This window comes from Protopterus annectens, chromosome 7.part0, assembly GCF_019279795.1.
Source record: "Protopterus annectens isolate FY-2018-M chromosome 7.part0, PAN1.0, whole genome shotgun sequence".
Taxonomy (NCBI): domain Eukaryota; kingdom Metazoa; phylum Chordata; order Ceratodontiformes; family Protopteridae; genus Protopterus; species Protopterus annectens.
The window spans coordinates 1,634,098,194-1,634,113,282 of NC_056739.1; positions in this window are offsets into that span (position 1 = coordinate 1,634,098,194).

Sequence of the window (15,089 nt, forward strand, 5' to 3'; positions counted from 1 at the left end):
TACTGCTATTTATTCTGTTTGCTGTAGTTTTAATAGTCTGGCATTCAGTTATCCATACATTCCCATTGCATTGCTTACAGGCGAGTGTTAGCCACTTGTGTGAAAATGCCTTAATCCATCACATTGTTCATTGAATTTTTTTCTATATTACAGTATCCACGGAAAATCGTAAAAACTACTGCCTCGTGTAAAAGCCATAATAAAGTAAGAATGCTATAAAGAAAAGATATGGTACCTGCTTTGAGTCATACATCTCTGTATACTGTATTATTTTTCCAGGAAATGCGGTAACAAATATTGTATGTATTTATTTCTTGACAGAGTTTCTAGCATTTGTTTTGGAACAATATCAGTTAGTGGGAATCAATCTACTAATTATCCACACGTTTCTACTATGGTTGACAAATATAGTCCTGCTTGAAAGTAAATGCATAAGGTGTTTGAATCCTCTGCAAATCTTTGAACTGATGAAAGGCACAGAAATTACTGTGCGTTTGGTTGTGATTTAAATAGGATTAACTTTAATAAAACTGATATAATGGACATTTAGGTGAGACTATCATTATGCTGGCATACCACTCATGTTACATGTTGTGTTGTAACAGGTCTATACATGCTATGTACTTATTTAAGATGAGCTACAACTGACTAGTGTTTATTATATGTAATATCATAGCAACAAGCTGCTCTATAATTGTGCATATCAATGCTTTCTTCGTCTGTGCACAAACAGTGTACACTGTGATTTTAAATATCAATATTTTCTTCATTTGAGCAACAACATTGTGCACTGCAATACTACCTAACAATGATTTCTTCATCTGTGTAATAACAATGTGCACTGCAATATTACCTAACAATGCTTTCTTCATCTGTGTAACAACAATGTCACTGTACTTTTGCATATCAATGCTTTCTTCATCTATGTAACAATAATGTACACTGGAACTGTCCTCGTTAATCTTTTCTTTATTTGTGCAACAACAATGTACACTATGATTTTCACCATGAATGCTTTCTTCAACTGTGCAGTGATAATGTACACAGTGATTGTACCTCTCAGTGCTTTCTTTATCTGTGCAACAAAAATGTACAGTGATTTTTCACTATAAATGCTTTCTTCAACTGTGCAATGACAATATACACAGTGATTTTACCTCTCAGTGCTTTCTTTATCTGTGCAACAACAATGTACATAGTGATTTTACGTCTATATACTTTCTTTATCTGTGCAACAGCAATGTGCAAGATGATTTTTACTTGTCAATGCTTTCTTCACTGGTACAATAACAAACTGCAGAGTGATTTTATCTATTAACTGTTTTCATCTGTGCAGTAACAATGTGCTTGTAATTTTACCTATCAACACTTTCCTCATGTTGATAACCAAAAAAAAACCCAGCTTCATTTCCAGAATGACATTATATTCTAGTTCTTTATTATTTTAACCAGTGAAACTCTAAATGCACATTTAAGATTTGTATGAGTTAACAGATGATTTAACAGAAAACATTCTTTCTTATCTAAGTGTTTTAAGTCAAGATTACAGTTACCTGACAAGAATGTTATTAAACATAGGTGTTCTAGATCTAAGAGGCACATTTCAAGGTTATAAGTTAATCATTTACAAGGTTCAGCTATATTAGCATTGTTAAAGATATTTCTAATTGAATAATAAATGGCATATTCACTATCAAATAAAAGCCATCGTCTAGCATATGTGAATTAGGAACATTGACACAATTACACACACAATTGCACCACAAACAAACACACAACAAGCAGTATGAAACAGTAAATTATATATGGTGTTGAAAAAAGAAGGAAGAACAGCAGTAGAGTTCAAAAGGACACCATATTTTAAAAAGGTCAGAATAAAGATATAAGGAATTACTTTGAAGGCACAGGAAGGAAGTCTCAGGCAAAATGTGAGCATGCATTATTTTGCTCAGAATGATGGTGGGTGGCTGCATTATACTTCCCAAGGAGAAAGTAGGACATACACAATCAAGGAAGTAGCCATTCATGTTCATACATAGGGGTAGTTGCTGTGAAATGAGCTTTTTGCTAAGAAGAAACGTATCTCATTCGGTATGTAATAACAAGCCAGGAGACAGCATCAACTGTGCAATCCATATCTGCCAATAAGTTAATGTTTCCACATTTAAATATATGTATATATATATATATATATATATATATATATATATATGTCAACATAATGATATTATTATCAATGTTGCCATTAAATTTCTCTCTGCTTAAATTCATTACTATTCTCAGCGGGCGTAAAGGCTTGGATAACATCTGGTTGAAAACAGCATTCTACAAAATATACCAAAAAATCATGGTCAGCACACCCACTTATGTCTCAACCGCTTCTATATTAGGTTTTCTCTATGCGTAATCAACTTATTCTTAAGTATCACAATACTATCACAATACCCCCTGTAAATATTTTTTATTACATGAATGTTAAGTAATGACATATTCCTTTCCACTATCAGCGTTGCCTTTGATCACTATTTTACATACTATTCTTACTATCCGTGTTACCAATACAAACTTTTCATACATTATTCAACCAGTAATTAGTGATCTGCTTCAGTGTTGTGAAAACAGATTTTCTTGGAATGCATTGTACTTATTTAACGGTGAGAAATGGGTATTTATTTACATCGTTTACCCAACTGTATTATCCTTAAATTGATTTGGACAAGCAACCCTTGTCTCTCCAGCGGTTTTGCAACAGCATGGAATGTAACATTCCACGCTGCCAAGCTTTGTGTTTGATACGCAAATTCACTGCCACGCCAGTTTCTTAAAAAATCGATGCTCCTTTTCTCATTAACAAGAACAGACAAAGACGTGCTCCTTAACCTTTTTATATACGTATCTGAATGCCTTCCAACAATAGCTCCACGGCGTATTTATTCGGATTTATACCAGAAATTCTTCATATATTAATATCATACTGACAAAGAGTTGCACGTTTAACCGTTCACACTAGAGCAACCCGTAGCAAACCTAAATGGTCAGCATATTAACTGGTTGTGATATTTAAGTGCCCGGCTTCTACAGCATCATTTAAACTCTGAATGAGTGAATGAGTGCGTGTGTGTCTGTGTGCGTGAGTACACAGTCGGCGTAAAGGAAATGTCACACGCCCTCTTTACTATAAGGCCCATCTACAGCGTCCTTCATCACTAACAACCTTCTGTACACGGCAAAAAGTGCAATTCATAGATACTAAAGTGGTTACAGATTTGAATTGTAATAGTTCTAACTCATGTGCGTTTCTTTACTACTGTGGTCTCTGCAAACTGCTTCCCCGAAACCTGAGTCAAACGATTCTCTTTTTCATACTAAAGAAGACAAGACTGCACGACTTGTATGTGTTCTGTCCCTTCTGACAGCTACATAACGTTTGCACACACATATATATGTGTGTGTGTGACATAAACACACACTGCACAGCTTCAGGTTCATTCATAGCATTTCACATACAGAGGCTGGGTGGAGGAAGGGCATTTGCCTGTTGCCCATCTTTACTCAGCTATGCTCTGGCCCAGGACACATTGCTGAATGGTTACTTGTCATAAATGAAACACCGGAGCTTACCTGCCGATTCCTGGGCTTATGGCGCTGGCTGCTGCTGCTGAAGCAGCACCGCTGCCTTCTTTGAGCTGTCCAGCACTATGTCCTCCTGAACCGACACCAGCTTTACTTTGCCCGGCGCTGGCGGCTGGTAAACCGCCCGCTTTGAGCTGTCCAGCACTAGGTGCTGAAGTGCCTCCTGGTCTTGGTTGACCAAGGCTCGGTGCTGAAACGCTTCCAGACACGGTTGCTGCTGGCGTTTGAGCAGCGGTGCCTTGCTGGGAGGGCAGTTCTCCACCCTCCGCACTGGCTTCGTTTCCCATACCGCTGCCAGTGTTTTAACACTTAGGAGCGATGTCTTGAACGGGTAGGAAGTCACTGTCGGGAGAGGAAACAAGTAGCTCTATACGCTTTCGCTTATCGGCTCTGCCACTGCTGCTCCTCCTCCGCCATCATCACCGTCTCCTAGTTACTGGGAATTTGGTGAGCACGCGCCCGCATGAACGTGCCAGCCGCGCTCGTAACAAGCACAAGAGCAAATGCGCCTCCTCATTTGAAGCAGCCAATAATTTCGCATGCGCAGGACTACCTTTTTGAATGGTATGCCTCAGTATCAGACAGTTACCATTCTATGCTCCATGGTGTTGTACTGCTTCTTCTTGATGTTGGCTACCTTTTTTGACTCAGGTTTATGATGAATGATATTTAAATCTTTGGAAAGCGAGCTAATATACAACTAATTAAACATCGAATTCTATCATCAACAAATGTTTAGCAGCAAACGATATACTAGGCTGTGTTTAATTAAACACAGTTGTATAATTCTTTATTGAATCTGATATTAATCTTGCACATATTGTTTACTGACGTTCAAGATGAAGTTATATGTTTGTGCTCGTCAGTTATAATTTCAATTATTCACTTGCTCTGTGTGTCGATTTCACAGTCACTATCTACCAGTAGTTTTATACTGTATTACTCTGTAAGGGAAGAGAAACGAATAACTCTTGACCCCCTAATTAATAATAAACCTATACATTTTCAGGAACTATGACTTGGCTAATTTGTTTCACCCATTTAGAGGTGTACTGAATTTTAAGTAGGTATACGTAGGTGAACTCACACATATATAAATAAACATACACATATAAGTGTATATTTGTGTTTGTATGAACTTATGCATATAAATATGCATACATGCATATACATATGCATATAAACATACACACAAACACACACACACATTCATATACACATACAAATATGTACATATCTATTTATGGATTGACATGGACATGAATACACCCAGCTTAAAAATGCCACTGTAGCTAGTTACTTGGCAGTTCTACAAAACTATAAGTATGCCTACACATGGTAATCTGTTATGCAAGTATCTGCTTCAACTGTCTTCTGTATTCAGAATACAACACATAACTGCATGGAATTGCAACTGTAACACTAGTTTTTATTTATTTATTTATTTACATTTGTTGACCAGGAGTGTCCGACTGGACGTAGGTACATTTTCAGCGGAGGCCCGGGGAGAAAAGCTCCACAGTTAAAATAAACAGACAGCAGTTACATTGGATTACATAGCGATTAACAATTTCACATAGCAATTCATTACAAACATATTTACAGATGAAGAACATAGTACATCAGTAGACAACTAGAATCTTTATCTGCGAAGTACATAACAGACATTAACAAATTTCACAATAAGAAGTTCCTGCTGTATAATAAGTACTAGGCTTATGAGCATCTGAGCTTGCTATAATCAAGGTAGTTAGTGGGGTGAAAAGAAAGGTAGTGGTTGGATGGGGTGGGTGATATTAGAGTGGGAGTTGCAAGGGCATAGCCAGCATGTTTTAGGTGTGCTTTTAGTAAAGTTTTGAAGTGGGTGCATGATGGTACTGTAATACCATGATGGTAGTTATTTTATTACTGTGCTCTAATGTGTGCCTAAAACTGTCCACTAAGCATTAGTACCCATTTAAGTGCCTTCTCAATGCAATGTTGTGGTTTTTGCCTTTACTCACTTTTTAACAATCTAAAAAGTATATACATTTTGTGATCATTTCTTCCATACTGCAGTAAGGGTAGAGGGCTGCTTAAAGCAGACAGGTTACTTATAAATATGTTTAATACTACAAAAAAAAAAAACAATTTCCCACTGATTATAGCAATGCATATTGTGGTGATTCTGGTTAAGAAAAGCCATACAAGTGTAGAAATTATGATTGGTTACCCTTTTGGTTGAACTAACCACAGCTATAAGCCTACCTCAAAGTAACTGTTCAGTAAGATATAAACTACTCAGTTTAGACAATACTTAGTACAAAGTGTTGGAATATGGGTAACAAAACAACTAATGGGCACTACTTTTTTCAAACACTATATGTTAGGAATGACAAAAATGATAGGAAGTTCAAGGCTACAAGTACTGCAACCATTTCACCTTGCCAGTTCCTACCATGGAGTGTACCATCCTTCTCATGGAAGGGTAGGTCAGTCAAGCCTGGAGCGAAATTATGAACACCTATGCAATTAACTGGAACCTATTTCAAGAAAGATAGTACATCCCACTGCTTCATCTGCAAGGGGAGCCTAGTCCAAATGTGAGGGAGAAACTGATTAATGAATCTGTCTCTTCATCTTGTTTTATTGATCTGCTAAAATAGGTTTAGATCCCTGGTTTTGGTATTTGTGGGATTGTTTGATTTGTGAAGGTACAAGATCCTAGACTACTGCATCCCTGATTGCTTGGACGGCAAGGCATAGGTCACTTCTGAAGAGCCTTCAAGCCACAGAAAAGAGGAACTGTGGTTCTAGTCTCTCCTGGTAACTTAAGGATTTTAAGTCTGATATCCTTTTTTTGGAACCTCAAAGGTCTTTCCAATTTATTTATTTTTTTAACATTTGCTTACTGGGAAAGTCCAGCTGGGCTGTTGATCCATTTTCAGTGGTGGCTCAGGAAGAAAAGCTCCACTACATTCACACAAAATTACGAAAAGTATTACTTTGTCACAATTTAACAGCACACTATTAAAGAAGATTAAAACAGTACAATGTTTGAGCCTTGGGAAAAAAGCTATAGCATTAACAAATGTTTGGTTTACATCAGTAGTACATTACACATTGACAGAAAAAAATGTACATCAACAGGGCAGCATGTCATTAGTAAACATTTGTAAAGGATCAGAGTATAGCATTTATACAATGTTGTAGAGTAAGATAATATATTTTGTGCTATTCAAATAGATATATCAAGAAATGACAGAGTAGGATGGTGGGTAAGGCAGAAAGAGGAGGAAGCTAGGAGAGCTAGGTGAGGGGTGATACATTTGGAATATAGAGATAGAAGGGAGATAAAGAGGATATAGTATGGGGTAGCATTGTAATGAGATAGAGAGGCATATGTTTAGCCTGGCTTACTGCAGGAGCAAAGCCAGGTGTTATTTAGGTGTTCCCTAAGTAGTTATTTGAATTTGGATGAATTGGTGGTATTGAGTATATTCTGAGGCATGGTATTCCATAATTTTGATATGTTGTTAGAGTATAGAGAATCACCATGACTATCATTCGATTTAGTTACTTTCAGTAGGAATTTGTAAGAGGATTTGATCTTAGTGATCTACAGTTGGAGTGGGCTGAACAAAAAATCCCAGAGAACTGGGCAGTATTCTTGATGGTTCAGGGTAGAGTGACCTAGAGATAGTTGGTTAAAGATTAGTAGATTAGGAAGTTTCATCCATTTTAGTTGGTGTAGGGCTGTGCAGCGATGAGATCTGTGGGCGAGGTTTGAAGCAAATCTGCCTATTTTATTGCAACAGGACTCCAGTTTATTTACATCTAATTTTCTAAGGTTTGTGAATATTGGTGAGGTGTATAAGAGGGTAGAAAGTGTCTCTCTTTTTATATGCATTAAGAAGACATTGAGGCTTGGGTGTTCATTTAAGTAGTTTATTGTGTACAAATACATCAGGATGGATGGCAGGAATATTAAACTTAAACAAACTATTTATCTAACTGACTGGCTACATACTTGCATGCTCTCACTCTGGCTGTTCACTCAAAAGGTCACTCTTGCTTGCACGTGCTCAGTGCTTATATGCATGTGCTGACTTACTGGAAAGCTTCTTAAAGGTATATCACACACACACTGATCTACAGAAAGTAAGAGTGTTCTAGAAATGGAATGTCTGTTGCTATCAGTTAGGTAGGGCTTAATTCTATAAAGTGAGTCTAACTTAATGTGGACTATTTTGATAACTAGTGCTAGGGGTTTGTCAAATTTAAGATTGTTGTCACTTGTAACCCCAAGGAGCTTAGTGTGATTTACTGGTTCAATTATAGTGTTATTTGAAGAGTAGATAGTGAAGGGGAAAGGTGGTCAGGTATCTTTCCACTGGTGAAGAGCATAAGCTTCATTTTATTAGGGTTGAGTACAAGCTGGGAGTCTGAAAGGTATTTTTTAATGTCCAGGAGGGATTGTTGTTTTCTTTCTGCTGGAGTTCTGCAAGGGAGGGAGCTGAGCATATGAGGGAAGAGTCATATTCATATTGAACTGGCTGTGAAGAGTTTGTTTCTGAAGATGGTGAAGAGCAGTGGATCAAGAAATGAACCTTCAGGTACACCCACAGACACAGTTAATAAGGTAGAGAATTCATTTTGCCACTTAACTGCCTGTTGACAGTCCAATAAGTAGCTGGTGAACCAGGGGAGGACTGATTAAGAAAGGTTCATGGAAGCTAGCTCATTCATAAGTTTTTGATAGGAAACTGTATCAAAAGTCTTTGGCATGTCAAGAATTGAAGAGGCAAGTAGGCCATTGTTTCTATGTTGGTTGACTGAGTTAATAAAACTAATTTAAGCCGCTGTTGTACTATGTTTTGGTTGAAAACCATGTTGGGATATGGACAAGAAGTTCTTTTTTGGGAGATGGTAAGTAGTTGTCTGTGTATGCATTTTTCAAGGATCTTTGCTATGGGTGAGAGAATAGCAAGTGGCCTATAATTAGAAAAAAATCCCAAAACAGCCAGCACCACACAGAGAATCCAAGGACTTTATTAAGTCTTAATATAGACCAGTTTCAGCCAAAAAAAGCCTTTATCAATGTAATACGACAACCAATAAAGCTCCCTTTTACATAATATAGTCACCCATGCAACCAATAGAAAATCCCCAGTGGTTAACTAGCCTTGTTGATATAATCACCTATAAAATAAAAATGAACATACTTAAATACTAGTTGAAACAATAATTCAAGAAAATAACAGCACATAAATTAAATATTCTACACACCATACGAAACCCTAATTATAAATCTTTAAAGATGTTCATTCAATCCAGGTGGGAATAACCCACCCAGTCTGATAATCTAAGCTTTTTCCTTTTTGTTTAAAAATTCATGTCATTTGGTTTTAATAAACCTTTGGCCACCAACCTTGTCAATTATGGTAAAATAAAAGTTGGCCGTATAGTGCATTGGTAATAACCTTATTCCTTATATTACTCAGATGTTCAGAAATACATAGTTTTAGGGATCTAGACATTTGAACACTAAATGCATTTTTGAGATTCAGACCTTTGCCAATTGCAGTAGTAATTGGGTAGTTTATTTGGCTGTGTGCCATTGTTCTGCATTTTATATTGGCCAAATGTCTGGATCCCTAAAGCTACGATATTGAAGTTTTTGATTCCTATATAACTTAGTGGGGATTTGCTGAACTTTGAAAAGGAGTTAAAGGAACGTAAGGTTCATAAATATAATAGGGATTCTAATGATTACAGTCAGGGTCATCCCTTTGAAAAAAGGAAATTTGTTAAATTCTCCAGGAACAATGAGTTTACCCCAAGACATAAAAGGAAAAGGAAATCTATTCTTAAAAAGTCCAGTAGTGATGCCTCGGGGGATGATTTGTCATCCCATACTGATACGTAAATGGATATTCTCAAACATCACCAGCGCATAAGCGCTGTTTTTCCAAGAATGGTCCAATGGGTCTAGATAAAATCCCTTTAGGGGAAGTAAAAAACAGGGGGGGGGGACGCAAACATAAACATAGGGCCTAATTCCAGTCTAACACTGGAGACGATGTTACAACTTTTGGAACCCAAACAAGTACAAACAATATCATAAATATCTCTTCTGTCATTTTATCTGCATTTGAATATGGTTTACTGAATAAAGGTTTAAATTTCATACCTGGCTTTTTGGTTTCTATTTGTTATCGTTTTGTAGGTTAATTAACCTTAAGTTATTTTTCAGGGATTTGGAAAACAACAATGGGTCTCAAGAGACTGGTTTTAAATTCCATCCTTCATCCTTTATGCCACCAATGAATAAACATGTTGAAATCTTTCAGAAATGTATATTAAAAGAACTGCATTTTGATTTGGGTTATACTGAGGATGTGCTTTCCAATAATTTAAATCAGCAGGAAAGGGAGGCACTAAGGAAACTCAAAAACAGGAAGGATTTGGTCATCATACAGGCTGAAAGGGGGGGTGGCTATAGTGGTCATAGACTGGGATATGTATGATGCGGAAGCCAATAGACAACTTAGTGATGGGAGATTTTATATGATTATGCCCATTGATCTAACCCCATGCTTTAATGCATAAATTGATGAATTTCTTGACATGGCTTTGGATGAGGATATTACTGATGAGAAAAAAAAATCCATTTTAAGGTTAAGGAACTGGGTTCACAATTTCTTTGCTTGTTGCCTAAAGTACATAAGAATCTTCACAACCCACTGGGGCGAACAATTGTTTCAGGCAGGCGTTCACTAATGGAACCCATTTCTGTGTATCTAAGTATTTGAAATCTTTATTGCAAGCTGCTAGGGCTAGAATCAAGGATACTACAGAGTTTCTAAACATTATTGCTGATTTACAATTGGAAGATGGTTGGTTGCTTTGTACTTTAGATGTCACATCACTTTATACTGGCATTCTTCACTGGGCAGGACTAATAGCATTGGACCTTTGGCTTACTGAGCTGGGGTTATATAGTCCTGGATTTAATAACTTCCTTATCTCTTTAACTGAGCATGTGCTAATGAAAAATGTATTTTTCTTCAATGGTAAGTGTTACTTACAGATGCGGGGTACTGCTATGGTGGCTGCTTTTGCCCCCATTTATGCAGATTCTTTCATGGGTTATGGTCAACATTTTTTGATTTATGACATTTATGACAGGATGCAACGTCAAAAAGAAACCCCCTGCACGGGCGCAATTGCACGGCTCAATAACATAAGTCCATAAAAATGTTTGTCTACTTTTTGTTGTTTCTACAATAAATTTATTCAGGACACAGTTTGCTGGCTCTCTTTCTTATATTTATGACAGGAGTCATTACATTTTCATTGAGGAACTCGACATTTGGAGAAGGTTACTGGATGACTGCTGGATGGTTTGGAAATACGATGCTGTATATTTGGAGGTGTTTGTGCAGTATCCGAATGAAAATAAATGGGGTATTCATTTCACGGTTAATTTTGATATGAATTGTATTCCTTTTTTGGATATGATGATTAACAAACAGGAAGATGGTACCCTTAATAACACAGTCTATAGGAAGCCATTCCACTCCAACTCCCTATTACATGCATCCAGCTGTCATCCACGACATATTATTATGAACATTCCTAAATCCCAATACATGAGGATTAGATGCATTTGCTCCAGAGAAGTAAATTTTGCACAATTTAATGATGATTTAACCAAAATATTTACAGAACGGGCTTATTTTGTCAGACATTTAATGCAAACCAGTGATACAGTTGGTAAGATGCCCAGAGATGAATTGCTTACTTATCAGAGCCAAAAGTCCAATAGGGGATCTAAAACTAGATTCACGATAACATTTGGTAGGAATACCAAGCAGCTAACCAATTTAATACAAGGACATTGGGATATTTTATTATCAGATGAATATTTGGGTGAAATATTGGGTAACAGGTGTGCCTTTTCATTTTGTAGTGGGGGTCACTTTAGGTGGACACCTTAGTTTTTATAAAAAACACCCATTTTCTAGTATGAAAATTCAATGGACATTGGATGGTACTGTCTTTTGGCTTTTTCCGGTTAGGGGTCACCACAGCAGAACTCCGGTCCACTAATGATTGACAGTAGATTTTTACGTGCTGGCTTGCCGGGCCTAATGCACAACCTTCAACGAAGGAACACCCATTCATGCATGTCGACACACAGAAGACGCTCTAACTGAGAATCGAACGTGCAATGTCTAACTGTGAGGCGACAACGCTACCGCAGCACCACCACCGCAGTGGACATTGGATGGTACTAAATTATTTAAATGTTTTCCTTTTGAACATTGCAGTTTTTGTAGATATGTGCCCAAAACAAAGGAGTTTACAACTAAGAACACTAAATGCATTTTTGAGATTCAGACGTTTGCCAATTGCAGTAGTAATTGGGTAGTTTATTTGGCTGTGTGCCATTGTTCTGCATTTTATATTGGTCAAACGTCTAGATCCCTAAAATTACTTATTTTTGAACATCTGAGTAATATAAGGAATAAGGTTATTACTAATGCACTATATATGCATACTGTTGTTCACAATACAGCCAACTTTTATTTTACCATTATTGACAAGGTTGGCGGCCAAAGGTTTATTAAAACCAAATGGCATTCATTTTTAAACAAAAAGGAAAAAGCATAGATTATCAGACTGGGTGGGTTATTCCCACCTGGATTGAATGAACATCTTTAAAGATTTATAATTATGGTTTAGTATGTTGTGTATACTATTTAATTTAAGTGCTGTTATTTTCTTGAATTATTGTTTCAACTAGTATTTATGTATGTTCTTTTTTTATTGTATAGGAGATTGTATCAGCAAGACTAGTTAACCACTGGGGATTTTCTATTGGTTGAATGGGTGACTATATTATATAAAAGAGAGCTTTATTGGTTGTTGTATTACATTGATAAAGTTTTTTTTTGGCAGAGACCGGTCTGTATTAAGACTTAATAAAGTCCTTGGATTCTCCGTGTGGTGCTGGCTGTTTTTGGATTTGTGTCATATACCTTTTGGCCTTTGCACTTGCCGTCTTTGTGCAGTCATTTGGATGCTGTAATTAGAGAGCTCAGTGGAGTTACTGCCTTTGTTCAGAGAGATTAAATTAGAGACTTACCAGAGTTTGAGGATGTACTGTTCTGTTATGGTCCAGTTGATTAGGAGGGATATAGAGTAGGAGATGACATCTTCAGCTAGTCTGACAAATTAATTTGGGAGTTGATCAGCAGTGAGGGAAGATGGTTTAAGACTGGATAGGAGTTTTTTATGGTGTAAGTTTGTATTGGAATTATGGAGAAGGATTTGAGGTTAATTTCCAATTTTGTAGTGATAGATAGAGGCGTATTGGTGTTGTTTTTGACTAGGGATAGCAGAGACTTGATAAAGTATGCATTAAATTGTGAGGCAATACTATCAGTGGAGTTAGTTGTGGATGGAGCTGGGATAGTGGAATGACTGGGTTTTAGCAATTGATTGATAGCTCTCCAGAATTTGTGGGGATTATTTTGGTGCTTTTGTTGGGGTAGCATTGTCATGTCTATTTATTTTTTTGGCATGGTTATGTAGTTGGCAGTTGGTGTGAAGGGAATTTTGTTTTGGTCTTCTGGTAATGGTACCATTCTTTGTCTCTCTGTTTGAGGAGCACTTTTATGTCATTGGTGAGTCCTGTTATGGGTTTAGATTTCACACGTACCTTTCTAAAGGGAGCTAAATTGTTTAGGATACAGAGGAATTTTTCATTGAAATATTGAACAGCTAGGTCTAGGTGGAGGTGTTTTAGTGAGAACCAGTCACAGTGATGTAGAAGAGTTTTAAAGGACTCAGGCGTGAATTTTCTTTTGTTGTGGATATGTTTGTAGAAGGTATTTTTGGGGGGACATGTGCAATGTCTTAGTAGGTAGGTAGGCAGGCAGTCACTTAGTCTGTCTGGAAGACAGCCTGATTAGTGACAGAGGGTGGTTGTGTTTGTTAGGGTCCAGTCTCGGATTGATTGTTTTTTGTTATGCTTATCACATCTTGTAGGAGTTTGTATGAGTTGACTGAAACCAAGGAGGTTTATAAAGTTTGAGGGATTTTCTGAGTAGCATGTGGACCAATCTATATTGAAATCTCCCATTATAATGGTTTCTTGCCTAAAAGTTAATGCACATAAGTAAAGGAAGTCTTCAATAATAGCTGGATTGTTTCTTGGGGGATTACAGGTTCATAGGTTCACAGGTGGGTGCTAGGCTATCTGCCCAAAGGCGTTTATAAGCCTAGCCAGAATGTGTTGGCTTTCGCCATCCCCTTAGATTAGTTCCCTGTGCCTCCATCCAGCAGAGCCACTGAAGTGATCCCCGAGGTAAACGTTCTGTTTCCCATCCACTTGTCAAGGTTTCTTTTGAAGAGTGTTAGTGAGGAGCTCTGCCTAATGTAGATTGGGATCTTGTTCCAAAACATGGGAAGTCTCTGGGACAGGAATCTATCCCTCTGGCACATCCTATTTATTGTTGTGGTGAGGTTTAGATCCCTAGAGCTTGTGACTCAAGGGGATAAGTTTTCTTTAGATGGAGCATGTCCATCAATTCTGGGTTGGACATGGCCTTGTATGTCAGGCAGAGATCACCTCTGAGTAGGTGGTATGCAATTGAGTACAACTGGAGTTTCTTCAGTCGAGCTGCATAGGACATCTGTTTTTAGGCCACTGATCCTCTTGGTGAGGTACTTCTGTGGTCTTTCCAGCTGTTGCAGATGTCTTGTAAGGTACATCCCAAATGGAGCATTGTACTCTAAGATGGGTCTGATGAGTGATGAGTAGAGGGGCACAATGACCTCTTTTGATCTGGATGCAAACCCTTTTGTGATTAGGTGGGCCACGTAGAAGTATTTTCTAACTACTTTGGCACTGTGATTATCAAAGGTGAGATTACTATCTACTTGGGTCCCCAGATCTCTTATTACATCTTCCGTATTTAGGGGACTACCACCAATGTGGTAGTTTGTGGGTACTTTGTTTTTTCCAAAGGGGATGACTATGCACTTTTTGGCATTTAGCTTGAGGCCATGATTTTGACACCAGGTATCTGTCTCAGTGAGTCCCTTTTGGAGGATGTCTGTGTCAGCCGGAGAGTCAATTATAGCCCCTAGTTTGCAGTCATCTGTGAACGTGGTCAGCCATAGTCCTCCTGTGCTTGCCTGTACCTCTGAGAAGTATATGCTGAACAGGAGGGGTCCTAGGACTGAGCCCTGGGGAACACCACTTGTAACCAGTTTATAGACGGACCTAGCTCCCGCAACTTTCACCATGTGGGTTCTGTCTGTGAGCCAGTTGGCAACCCATCTTGTGACGTAGGGGTTTATGTTCAGGCTGGTAAGCTTGTCTATAGTACCAGAATGGGGAAGGTTGTTGAAGGCCTTAGCGAGGTCTAGGTAGGCTGTGTGTACCACCTTTCCTTCGTCTA